Here is a 14,450-nt window from a genome sequence, read left to right on the forward strand (position 1 = left end):
TTTCTCCTTCTGTCTTCCCTGCAGGTCCTTTAACCATGCGGCCTCATTGGCCTCCTGAACATTCGCCTCTTGAAGATGCTTTCATTTTTCTTGAGCAGAGATGAGAAGAAAAAAAAGTGACGTCAAAGAACACTAGCTGTATTCCTTTTCCCCGCTCTCTTAAAGCGAATGAACCCCACCGTGTCCCTCCCCATTGCTTTATATTTGTGAGTACTTCACTGACAAGTAAACCTTCTCTCTATTCAGCCTATAAATAATGAATTAGTGTCTTTAGCGATAAAGGGAGGATTAGTTCTTCCATACAGTGGAAATCCCACAGCAAGGTCAGGGGCATGTGGTAATATTCCCTCAAGCCCATCCATGACAGAATGCAGAAGGGCAAGTTCTGAGTCAGGAAATTCCTCACCGGGACCTGGGAGGGAAGCATTAAACTACCTCTTCTACAGCTGGAGAAACAGACTCGGAGAGGTTGAATTGACTGAGAGCTCCCCCAGCTAACACGGCAGAGCAGGGATTCAACAGAGACCTGTCTAGTATGCCCCCATCCTATGTCCCCATTGTACTGCGGAAGACAAAGCTGCTCATCCTCAGATCATCTGAAGACCTGTAATCTAACCCAATGTCATCCAGATCCCGTGCTCTTGTCTGTTCCAATGCTTGGGCCAGCCTCAGAAACCCGTTCACTCCCCCTGAGAAACTGAGGCTTTGCCAATGGCTACTCCAGAGTAGGGCTGAATTGCTGAATTTTGGTCTGAGTCTTTCTCAGTCAAAGATGAGGGAGAATCAGATCAAATCCTAGAGTCAGACAGGGCAGAACTCCTTTTAAAGACAGAAACAAACTGGCCTTGGAAAATGGGAGAGAAGCAGAGGCCTCCTCCTGGGTTCATCATTTGCCAGCAGTGGGACCTTACATTGCCTCACTTCTCGGAGCCCCAGCTTCCTAATTTAGAAAATGAAGGTAGTAGAAACTTCTACTTATCTAACATCATTATACTGATGATCAGAAGAAGTAATGGAAACAGCCCAGGTGTCCCTCAACAGGAAAATGGGTAAACAAACTGTGATATATCCATACAATAAAAATTACTCAGCAACAAAAAGGAACAAATTGCTGATACATACAACAATACATATGCCCTCAAAAGCATAACACTAAGGGGGGAAAGAGAGACAAAAACTGCATGATTCAATTTATATAAAGTTTTCTATCAAGAAAAGCTAACCAATGAGGATAGAAATTAGGGTTGTAGTTGCATGAGGCTGAGATGGGGGGAACGGACTGAGGGGAAATGAGGAAACTTTTGGGGTGATAGAAATGTTCTATACCTTGAGAGAATTGTACCTATTTGTCAGGACTGACCAAAACACACTAAATATCTACACTTTTCACCACATGTAAATTGGCAAGAGAAAATGCTGAGATGCCATAAATTACATTACAGCTGGCTGGAGGGTGGGAGGAAGAGACAAGGGATGTAGATCAGTTAACGGGGCACCTACAAAAGACTGTTCACATTTCTGAATGTATGTTCAAACTCCACGTCAACTTCCAGGCAGCTATTTCAAGTGTTTTCTAGAAAGAACAGCCAACCACCAGATGCTGCTGCATCTTGCTTATACAGGAACTTTCTAGATTGTTGCCTACAACCAATCCAGAACCATCTACTGCTTGCTTATGAATTTACCCTGCTTCACCTTTTCCCATCCCTAACCGCCTTATCTATAACCAATGTAAATTCTTTAAAAGTAACATTTCCCCCCCAACCCCATTGTACAGAAGAGCCCTGTCAACCCCAGGATAGCAGACAATTATGTCTTTTCCAACTGCTGGTGGTTCGGGCTGCAAGGCCCAAGACCTGGGCCTTTTCCTGGCATGTGGCTCAATGAACCCTGTTTTTTCAAGACAACTTTCATTGTTGAAGGTTTTGTTTAACAAAATTGTACCTCAATAAAAACGGATAATAAAATGTAAAAAACCTTGGTAAATAGAAGAGCTTTGTACAAATGTAAAATGCCACAGTTGCTTACCAAAAAGTTAAATCCTCTTTATACCCCTGCTTGGGTGACTTGTGGTGACCCCAAAAACTGCACTTAATTGAGGTTTCTTTCTTGTATTATCCAAAGTTTGATTGGATCTGAACTCAGGGATTTCTGAGAAAAGAAAATAGCATACAAGTAAAGCAACAATAGATTTAGAAATAATGAGTCATATTCTAATAGCAAATTGGCCTATGGCCATTCCACAGCATATACACATTTCCTCTAAGTTGGACTCCCTAGATTTCCATAGGAAAGGGAAGTTCCTCTTTAAAATTTAGTTCAGGAAAAGCAGACAGCAATAAACAGAATAATGGCCTTTGTACTGAGTATATCAACCTCTTTCAAAATGTTATTGCTTCTGCTCACAGCAACCCCACAAAGAAGACAGCATTATCTCCATTTCCCAGATAAGAAATTAAGGCTTATGCCATAAGATACACATCAAGAAATCAAACCTGTGGGTGTTTGACTCCATAGCTTCTTTACTCTATCCTGACAGACCAAACATATACTTTTCATTCTTAGATTAGTTATCTTCACAGTTGTATGTAATTTTCTCATTACACAACAGCTATAATAGTAATAGCTAACATTTATTGAGCATTTATAAAGTGTCAGGAATTTAACAGGTACCAGTATTAACCCACTAAGTGCTCAAGACTTAGTAAGAGGTACACATTATTACTAGCCTTATTTCACATATAAAGAACTGACCAAGAGGAGTAAAAGAATTTCCCAAGGCCACACATGTAGCAAACAGCAGAGCCAAGATGTGTGCCCACAGAAGCCCTCCAACCATGCACTCTTTTCTCGATGCTAGTCAATGGGCAGCTTACCTTTGAGAAACCCAATGTGCAAGGCATTACATACAATATGACTAAAACCTTCACTTCAGAAAAGAGTAGAAACATTTTCAAGTTTCCTGGGAAAGGTCTGTAGCCAGAGGCTAATCTGAGATTGTAAAACAGCATATCTTCACCTATTTCTGCCTAACTTATACGAACAGTTGGGGCTATCAGTGTCCGTGCTATAGAGGCAAAGACAGCAAAACTTTTTACACCTTTATGAACAAGTATCCTAAAAAGGTCACAAGGTCAAGACATGACTCCATCATGATTGATTGTCTCTTAGAAAATTTCATTCATCTAGTCCAATGTTTCGCCCTGCAGTAATGGAAGTATTCAGAGGGGTGTAGGAAAGGGAAGAGAGAGCAAGAGCTTGAGAAAAGAAGAAACCCAAGTGTTTCTGATGCTCTCCATCCTCTTCCTCCTTCTAAAGAAGCACTGATTGAAGGCTCAAATTCCTGTACAGGACTCTCAGATGTTAGCATACATCAGAACCACCCAGAGCAGGGGAGTTTCTAACAAGTCCCCAGGTGCAGCTAATGAATGCTACTACTGGTCTGAAGACCACACTTTGCGAACCACTGCCCTATAATACAGGGTGTCCCCTCAAAAAATACTTTAACAGTTGAGAGCTCAATTTTGAAAATGAAATGTATTTTAATAAATACTGCCGTTATATTTATTCAAAGTGTATGTATACATGTTGAGGGGACACCCTATATTAATCCCTACCAAACCTCTGCTTAAACATCTCCAACTGCAATGGGCACTGAAGTGAAATTAACACTGCCCACCCAACAAAGCAGGAAGTCACAATTTTATTTATTGACAATGAGGAAATATTACCAAATGTTAAGTAGAAAAATACTTTGCAAGAATAAATGCTAAACACATTTCCTTCCAAAATGAAGTGACAAAAGTTGCTATATTTCACAAAGAAGTAAATTGGAGATATATATACACACACACACTAGAGGCCCAGTACACAAAATTCATGCTCGGGGGGAGGGGGGTGTCCCTCAGCCTGGCCTGCACCCTCTCCAATCCGGGACTGCCGGAATCCAGTCCATCCTTGCTGCTTGACACAGTCGCTGCAGGGAGAAACATCTGCACAGCATATGTTTCAAGGGACCTGGTGTATATGGCATACTGTTCTTAATATGTTTGCTCCCCTTCTTAGCACTATGTGTTTTAAACAAGGACACCTCTCCGAGAAAGGTTGTTTCCCCAGGTGGGGATTTTTCCCAGAGTTCGGGATTAACAGGACTAAGGAAGGGAACAAATCAGGAAAACCCCTTAACTAAATGCCAGGCGGGTAGTTAATCACTTTAACTACGAATAATCACACTTAAACTACATAATCTTTACTTAGGATAATCTCCTTCAGTTACTTTCTTGTAGCTTAACAGAACAATAGAGTAGTGGAATGGAGATAACAAACACCCTAACCTTTGGAATAGAATGGATAGGATTAAAATCAAATGGTATAAATACAGATGTAACAGGAGAATAAAGAGACAACCTGGCTAGAACCTGGCTAGAGAACCTGGCTAGGCTGCTGATCAACTGCACGCTGTCTCCGTGTCATTCCTTCTTCGTCGACTCCGTCCACACCTTTGGGAACCCCTGGACCTGCTGGGGTTGGACCCCAACACGGGACCCTTCAGGGGATGTCTGACTGCCTGTTGAGGCCTGATCCCGCGAGGGCAGGGATTGGGCCTAAACCGGCAGTTGGGCATCCCTCTCACAATCCTGGACCACTGGCTCTTAACTGCTCAACTGCCTTCCTGCCTGATCACCCCTAACCACTCTGCCTGCCTGCCTGCCCGATGCCCCTAACTGCTCCCCTGCCTGCCTGATTTCCCCTAACCACCTCTGCCTTCAGCCCTGGGCACCCCTAACTGCCCTCCCCTACTGGCCTGGTCACCCCTAACTGCCTCTGCCTTGGCCCCTGCCACCATGGCTTGGTCCGGAAGATGTCCGGTCTAATTAGCATATTACCCTTTTATTAGCATAGATATATTAAACTACCAGCAAGCCCAGTTCAAAAGTGTTCATGGGCAATGTTTCTGCCAGATCAGAAGAAGACCCCTCAGACCCCGATGCTAATATGCAGCTTCTGCATAGACATTGACAGCCAGAGTCTCACCTGAGCTCACTGAGCTTAACAAATCTGTATCTCCCCTCACCGTGAGAAGCAGAGATCAATAAAAGCTCCATATTGCTTTCCTGTTAGTCTCTAGACTTCCTTTGTGCAAAATGATGAAGGATGACAAGGGTAATACTGTGAGGGACATGACCCATGCCTGCCTGCTCATTGGAGCTCATTATAGGTACATAGAGTCACATGGCACTTTTTGAAGGGTTTCTGTGTTTTTCCGGGACTTTGTGGAGAGACACCTCCCTTTCACATGTTACTAATTCACCAAATCCTAGATATGAAAGGGGCCTTAGACATCTTTTTAGGTTAAATTCCCATCGGCCTATATTGCAAGAATCTTTCCTATTATATTCTTAGGAGACGAAAATATAGCAGTCTTCAAAACGATAAAGACAGAGATCTCCAAGACGTCTCTCTTTCAGAGGAACATTACCTGGCTCCGTGGCCTACTCTTCATATGATATGATTGGTGTTCAAAGTGGAGGTATCTAACACAGCCTTAGAAGGGAGTCAAGTAAGAGATCAACTAAAGGACTTGTATGCATGCATATAAGCATAACCAGTGGACATAAGACATTGGGGGATAGGGGAGGCTAGGGGACTGTCTAGGGCGGGGGGATAAAATGGACACATATGTAATACCCTTTGTAATACTTTAAGCAATAAAAATTAAAAAAAAAAATAAAAATAATACAAAAAATAAATAAATAAATAAATAAATAAAGACAGTAACAGGAAAAAAAAAAAAAAAAAAAAAAAAAAGAAGGGAGTCAAGACTGCTCAATTAATTACCATCGCAAAAAGCTCCATCAAGAGAAGTCAGCCTGTGATTGTCACCACGGTGTGTCAGAGTGGGCACATCAGGACATAGGTGCCCAATCAATGCTCATTGTATAAATTAGTGAGTGGTTGAGATCATCATAAGTATTCATAGCTGTAAAAACATTTTGAAACTTTCCAGAACAACCCTAAATGACTTATTCTATTGCTGAGGTTCCCTTGAGGCTGCAAAAACACAAGTTTTGACTTCAGATGAGAAGGAACTGTATTTTATCACTAAAATACTTGCTAGTGATACCAAAGGGACACTTAAAATAGCCAGAGGAAAGTGTATGAAGCCCTAAAGGCAAATATGAAACATTAAATTAAATATTAGTGTTGTAAAAGTAGAGTGCCATATGACCCAGCAAGTCCACTTCTGGGTATTTATCCAGAGGGGGAACAAATTTAATTAGAAAAGATAAGTGCACCCCTTTGTTCATTGAAGCAGTATTTACAATAGACAAGATATGGAAATAACCTAGGTGTCCATCAACAGATAAATGGATGAAGAAGATGTGGTACATATATACAATGGCATATTACTCTGCAATAAAAACAATGAAATCTTGCCATTTGCAATAACATGTATGGACCTAAAGGGCATCATGCTAAGTGAAACAAGTCATGATGTGAAACATACAGAGAAAGACAAATACTGTATGATATCACTTATATGTGAAATTTAAAATGACAAAAATGAATAAATAAAACAGAAACAGACCCATAGATATAGAGAATGAGCTGATGGCTGCCAAAGGGGCAAAGGGTGGGAAGAGATGGGCAGAAAAATGATTTAACTGAAGAGAGAAGCCAGAAATCATTGCGAGGGAGGGGGCTGGTGTTTTGTCAAGTGTCTGTGCATATGGCAGACTGTATCCACTTTCATTATGTGCTGGCCACCAGGGTAGCTCATCCACCCCTAACTATTGATGCTTGAATGTTTCCATGACCAAATAACTTGCTTATCTGTGCTCAATGCACTGGCTTAGGTCAGCTCACAGAGCAATTCAGAAGGGAACAGGGCATATGCAGAGAGAAGCTGGGGGCTGGGGGAACCATCCCCACTGGGGCTCAGTTCCTGTGTGCTCAGATTCCCCTAGATTCTCGAGGCAGCGTGCTGACCTGCCTTTTCCTTGAACTGTTAGAATGGATTCTCTGACAAGAGAAAGCTGGGCTTGGGCATATGAGGGTGCAATGAAGGATATCCTTGGGGAAGATGGCATTTCAGGCAGCTCACTCCCAGTATAGGGTCAGGAGCTAGAAGGAAAGAAGGTGGAGACCTCTGAGCAACTGATTCTAAAAGATTATCTCTGACTTCAGGAAGAGAAAAATTACATATATACTAGAGGCCTGGTGCATGAAATTCATGCACTTGGGGGGGGGTGCCCTCTCGTAGTCCAGGAGCCCTCAGGGGATGTCTGACCGCTGGCTTAGGCCCATTCCCCACCAGCAGTCAGACATCCTTAGCACTGCCGCAGAGGCAGGATAGGCTCCCACCACCACCACTGCACTCGCCAGCTGTGAGCCTGACTTCTGGCTTAGTGGCACTCCCCCTGTGGGAGCACACTGACCACCAGGGGCAGCTCCTGCATTGAGCATCTGCCCCCTGGTGGTCAGTGCACATCATAGCACCAGTCGTTCCACTGTTTGGTCGATTTGCATATTAGCCTTTTATTATATAGGATAGTGTGTGTGTGTGTGTGAATATTTTTGAATTTTTAATGTTAGTTGGATCTTAGCAAGGCCATCTGCATATATGAACATAAAATCTACTCAGAGAAAAAAATTAGAGTCTTAGTCAACCCATTTAACCCTAGATTATAATTTTGCCACTAAAAAAAAAAAACCTTCCACTATCACTTCACTGTTAAGAAAGTAAAAAAAACTAATAACCACCAAGTACCTGCTATGGCGCAAGGCCATGGGACAGCCCCCTTTACAAACATCACCTTGTTCATCACATCAATAGGGGCTGACCTTCAGACACCAGGTAATCTAGATACCCAAACCTACAGGACAACAATCAGGCCACGTTTGTGTTAAATTCAAATTAACACGTGCCTTGCACACGTATTAAATGACCAGACTTAGAGAACATAAACATGGGCATTAGTACATATGAGTAGAAAAGGCATTTCCCAGTCATGTCAGGAATGCTATTTGATATAACTGGAGAAGACTATATGCATTTTAAAGAATGTTGATTATTTCCTCATAAACAAACAAGTCAACTATCGGAGCTGCAAGTACTATTTCAAAAGGATACAGGGAAGAGAAGGATGGCCATCCCATCCTTCACAGGAAGCACAGAAGGTCAGAAACTTCCCCTAGTTACAGGAGGGCTCAAATAAAACCGTGCTGCTTTCTATGGTGGTTAAAATGCAGGTGTCACCTGAGTGCATTTGCCAATAAATCTTCCCCTCCCCCCTTCTCATTCTCCATCCTGCCTCTCCCTGGCTGAGCCTCTTTTTATCCTTCTTTTCATTCTAGGGGAGAACTGTCTGCTTGCAACTACTTTTCAACTCCCCCATTGGCATTTTCCACTTTTTCTCCCTCTCTCTCCCCTAGTGGGCATGATGCAGAACTAAAGTTTTCTTTTATTATTATTATTATTAATTTTTTTATTGTTTAAAGTATTACATATGTCTCCTTTTTCCCCCATTGGCCCCTCCCTGGCCACTTGCACCCTCCCTCCCCCCCCGCCCCGCCCCGCCCAGGACAAGCCCCCACCACCCCAGTGTCTGTGTCCCTTGGTTATGCTAATATGCATGCATGCATACAAGTCCTTTTCTTTTAAATTTGTCGGTGTTTATTCAATTGTCAAACCCACTAAATAAAAGAAACCAAGTAATTCATAAGCCAATGTTGACAGTATATCATAAAGCAAGGAATATTATTAATAAAATTGTGGGCACCTGAGTCCAAAAAAATAAAAAAGTAAAATGGATCAATGAAACAGAATAAAGTCAAGCAACATACATAAGTATAAGAAGAATATAACAACTAATAAAAATGTCATTTTGCCCTGGCCGGGTAGCTCCGCTGGTTAGAGCATTATCCCAATATGCTAAGGTTGTGATCCCTGGTCAGGACACATATAAGAATCAATCTATAAATGTATAAATAAGTGGAACAACAACTAAATGTTTCTCTCTCTCTCTCTCTCTCTCTCTCTCTCAAAATCAAACAATAAATAAAAATTTTAAAAATGTTATTTTAAATCATTCAGAAAGAATGAATTATTTAATAAATAGTATTAGCATAATTGACTATCCACTATACATTATCTCACAACATGCAACCAAATGTATTCTAAATGTTTTTTAATTGAAGTTATTGGGTTGGCATTAGTAATAAAATTATATCAATTTCAGGTGTACAATTCTATAATACATCATCTTCATATTGTATTGTGTGTTGACCACCCCAAGTCAAGTCTCCTTCCATCCTCACCATTTATTCCCCTTACCCTCTCTTGCCTCCCCCATCCCCTTTCCCTCTGGTAATCACCATACTGTTGTTTATGACTATGAGTGTTCTTTCTTAATATAGTTTTATTGATTTCGGAGAGGGAGGGAGAGGGAGAGAGGGATAGAAACATCAATGATGAGCAAGAATCATGGATCAGCTGCCTCCTGCAGGACCCCCACTGGGGATGGAGCCTGCAACCTAAGAATGTGTCCTGATCATGGAATCAAACTGTGACCTCCTGGTTCACAGGTCGACACTCAACCACTGAGCCACAGAGGCTGGGTTGTCTATGAGTTTAAAGCAAAATAAAACAAACAAACAAACAAAACAAACTGAAGTTTTCAATTTGATAGTCCTTGATTGAAAATTTTTACAGTTCTCCCTTAAGAATGCCTCCACTTTTTTAAAAAAAATGAACTCCAGTCTTGTTTAACACTTTGTTTTTATAATTACTACTAAAATTATCTTGAAATCTGCAGAATCCTGAAAACCTTGTTCTAGCCTCCCTGAAAGATAACTTGAAGATGGATTGGTAAAAAGCAGATTTCTGCAGGCCCAGAGAAGGGGTACGCACTGCAAGAGGGTATGTACCTAGGAACCTTTGACCACATGTAAAGCCAACCATTGAATTAAAAACATAAAAGGCATGATGAAAGAGAAACCTCAGTAAAGATGATTTGGGGCAAATACAATGCAACATCACTGTAGAATAGTGAACTCAAACTATTACATTGTTTCAGTATAAAGAATGAAAACCTGAAGCAGGAAAGAAAAAAAACACACAGTCTAATATAAGACATTTTTCAAAAGTAAAAGGAAATTCCAAGTGCTTATTTTGGTTCAGCTATTGATCTACTTCTTAATTGCTCCTTCCTTTTTTATTATTGATTTCAAAATCAAAAGGAAGGCTTAGCATTTATTCATTTGTGTATCCCTCAGATGTCTGCAGGGAGAAGGGGCTGATAGGGAAAGGATATTATCTTCTTGCCTCTGCAGCTTCTAAACTTAGAGACAGTCTCAGAGCCAAATGCCTCCACAGGGAGGACACAAATGTTGATACACTGCTGACTGAAACAACTTGCCCTGGGCTTCAATATATCAAAGAACAAAAATCCGCGCTCCAAGATTCCTCGCGGCTTCAGAGCCACCACCAGGTCCAACCATGGCTCTAAATTCACAGTTGTGGTATTTGTTCCTCCAAATAGGTCCTTTATTGCTAAATGCAATGAGTCCCACTCTCGCTCTGTTCTCCCGGGACCTGAAAAGATCCTTACTCCGTAGGACTTAAGTTTGGATTTGCAGTTTCCAATGACATCCCAAAGAGACTTTAGTACACCCATTACCCAAAATGTGTTGCTTCCAAAAGCCACCACAGTAAGAACAGTCTTCACCCTTATAACCTGGAACTGATCATTTATGGCTCACCCAACAGTTCGAGGAAAATACGTAGGTAACCTATGACTCAAAATCGTGTCTCAACTTCCCTTAGCAACAACAAAAATCAGATTCTTTTCTTTCTAAGAAACTACCAGCTTCCTTGAAACTAAGGTGAAAAAAATAAAGTCTCCCGATTTTTATTTAATTTGCTCCTGAATTAGACTTGGACACTTACTATGGACATGCAGCTTCATGACAAAAGTCTTCGCCTTCCTCCTAGTTGTCACCTCTAAGAAACTCCTCAAATCGAAATGTGGAACTGCTCTCTCTCCTCCATATAAAGTCCATTTTCTACATTAAGGGAAGATAAGGGTAACGTGAAATAAGACCCGAGTATTTCAAATATGTTTCTGTAAATGTCAGAGCAGGCGGCAGGAAAGATATGAGCTGGGTAAGGCAGTTGGGCTTGGAGGGGATGCATGTGAGACGTGACAAACCACAATGAGACAATGGAGGCACCAGGCCCCTCTGTGAGGACAATTCCAAGGCCCTCCAGGATGTGGTCTAACCGGTGGCATAACACCTGGGTGAAGGAGCCTGATAGTTTGGGGGGAAAAATTTTTTTTGAGAAATAAGGGAGGGGCAGACTTACTTAGGGACACTCCAGTAGGGGTATAAGTTTCCCCAACCCCAACTGAGGATGGCACTTGGTTAGGTTTCCACCGGCTGAGTTGCCTGCTCAAACTATATCTGAGGGCATTCCTTTTTTTGCAAATAAATTCTGTTCTGCTTTTACTGCTGTTCGTTGTCTCATTTGAATTTGTTCCTACAAGAAGATAGGAGCTGAGGAGAGGAACCAAGATGGCGGCATAGGTTAACGCTGGAGTTTGCTGCCTTGAACAACTACTTCAAAAGTGAAACTAAAAAACGGAACGGACATCACCCAGAACCACAGGAACGCTGGCTGAGTGGAAATCCTACAACTAGGAGGAAAGAGAAACGCATACGGACACTCAGAGGAGGCGCAGTGCTGAAGTCAAATTCTGAGGTTCGGAGTGTGCGGAGCGGGCTGGCGGCGGAGGGCGCGGTTGGCGTTTTCAATCGGGAGGGAGTCGCAGACTCTGAGCTCCAGATACAGGCGAGTCTTTAGGGACCCAGACTCAAACAGGAGAAACGGGACTGTCTGGCTTCGGTCAGAGTGAGTGCAGCTTTTCCGAGGTTTGCAGCGGGTGCTGGGACTCAGAGAGGCAGAGCCCCAGGGGACAGGACTGAGAGCCGCCATAACTGCTATCTCCGGCCCACCCTGTTGATCCTGTGCGACCCGCCCCGCCCAAGCCCTGCACACAGGCATTTGCCGGATAGCCTCAGGCAAAGGCTAGATTAGCACCTCCCTAGAGGACAGAAGTTTTCTCACTGCAGACACAGCTGATTCTCATAGCCACTTGGCCTGGAGGTCAAACCCTCCCTGGTATTAGCTACAACAATCAAGGTTTAACTACAAGACTTCGCACAAAGACCACTAGGGAGTGCACCAAGGAAGCATAACAAAATGCAGAGACAAAGAAACAGGACAAAATTGTCAATGGAAGATATAGAGTTCAGAACCACACTTTTAAGGTCTCTCAAGAACTGTTTAGAAGCCGCCGATAAACTTAATGAGATCTACAAGAAAACTAATGAGACCCTCGATGTTATATTGGGGAACCAACTAGAAATTAAGCATACACGGAATGAAATAACGAATATTATACAGACTCCCGACAGCAGACCAGAGGAGCGCAAGAATCAAGTCAATGATTTGAAATGCGAGGAAGCAAAAAACACCCAACCGGAAAAGCAAAATGAAAAAAGAATCCAAAAATGCGAGCATAGTGTAAGGAGCCTCTGGGACAGCTTCAAGCGTACCAACATCAGAATTATAGGGGTGCCAGAAGATGAGAGAGACCAAGATATTGAAAACCTATTTGAAGAAATAATGACAGAAAACTTCCCCCACCTGGTGAAAGAAATGGACTTACAGGTCCAAGAAGCGCGGAGAACCCCAAACAAAAGGAATCCAAAGAGGACCACACCAAGACACATCATAATTAAAATGCCAAGAGCAAAAGACGAAGAGAGAATCTTAAAAACAGCAAGAGAAAGAAACTCAGTTACCTACAAGGGAATACCCATACGACTGTCAGCTGATTTCTCAACAGAAACTTTGCAGGCCAGAAGGGAGTGGCAAGAAATATTCAAAGTGATGAATACCAAGAACCTACAACCAAGATTACTTTATCCAGCAAAGGTATCATTCAGAATTGAAGGTCAGATAAAGAGCTTCACAGATAAGGAAAAGCTAAAGGAGTTCATCACCACCAAACCAGTATTATATGAAATGCTGAAAGGTATCCTTTAAGAAGAGGAAGAAGAAAAAGGTAAAGATACAAATTATGAACAACAAATATGCATCTATCAACAAGTGAATCTAAGAATCAAGTGAATAAATAATCTGATGAACAGAATGAACTGGTGATTATAATAGAATCAGGGACATAGAAAGGGAATGGACTGGCTATTCTTGGGGGGGAAAGGGGTGTGGGAGATGCGGGAAGAGACTGGACAAAATTGTGCACCTATGGATGAGGACAGTGGGTGGGGAGTGAGGGCGGAGGGTGGGGTGGGAACTGGGAGGAGGGGAGATATGGGGGGAAAAAAGAGGAACAAATGTAATAATCTGAACAATAAAGATTTAATTAAAAAAAAAAAAAGATAGGAGCTGAGGACACAGAGTACTGTCTCCGGCCAGAGGCCCCTGACCTCCGCTGACACCAATATCCATGCTACCTGCTACCTATGTGCACCAGAGCTGCTGGCAAATTAGAACAAAATCAAAACCAACAAAAATGCACAACTTTTTATCCTCGATGTACTAATCTATCATTCTGTCTCTATAAAATAGGAAGTTTTTACCTTGAAGCTAATTTCTACTTTCAAAACCCAAATATTTCTATTTCTTATCAACTACTATTTTAGTAAACATCTTTAAAGTGATAACGGACGCGAAGAGCTCTGTCTCCAAGCATGCGATACGGGGTTAAAGTGTGTTTGATATTGGTCTGGAATAGAGGATAAACAGTGTGTCTCCCTGGGGAAAAAACGGTTTATAGAACACAGAGTTGAATAAGTCACAGGTACTTGGTACCAAAAAGGGGGCGGGGAGGAGAGGGGGTAGGGAGAGAGAGGGGGAGAAAGGTGTATCTGTATATGGTTGTATTACAATATTGTAATATTGTTGTATTACACGAGTGTCATTTAAGATCATTTTTAATGGTCTGGATGCAAGGTCTCATATCCATGTCCCAAACCTTTGGCAGGAAGTGAGACCTGTTTCTTCCCCAAATGTACAACCCCCTGGGGGTGGGGTGCGTGTGTCACGATCTAGTGAGAAGCCAGATACCTGCAAACTAGTGTCAATAGTATTGGCCCTACCACAAAGCAGGTTTTGTGACCCTGGGCAAGTCACTTTTGGGGCTTCCAGTTCCTCATCTCTCCAGATGGGGGCGATCGTGTTTGCTTTGCCAAGGTTACCGGGGTTGTCGGGAGAAGCCAGGAGCTAAGGTATGTGAGCAACACAAGTGATGACGAAATCTAAGACATTTAATCAACAGCGGTTGCTAATATTTAGATACAGGAGAAGGGAAAGAGAACGATGGAAAACTTCCAACACAGGCTCCAAGGTGCTCAGTTTCTAT

At 42.2% G+C, this 14,450-nt stretch overlaps 1 long non-coding RNA gene across 3 annotated transcripts in view; it reads right to left on the reverse strand.

Moving 5' to 3' along the window:
- Positions 1–14,450, reverse strand: part of LOC118677021 — a 75,872-nt gene that overhangs the window by 26,642 nt on the left and 34,780 nt on the right. The window lies entirely within an intron of this gene.

Source organism: Myotis myotis, unplaced genomic scaffold (assembly GCF_014108235.1).
Source record: "Myotis myotis isolate mMyoMyo1 unplaced genomic scaffold, mMyoMyo1.p scaffold_m19_p_2, whole genome shotgun sequence".
Lineage (NCBI taxonomy): Eukaryota > Metazoa > Chordata > Mammalia > Chiroptera > Vespertilionidae > Myotis > Myotis myotis.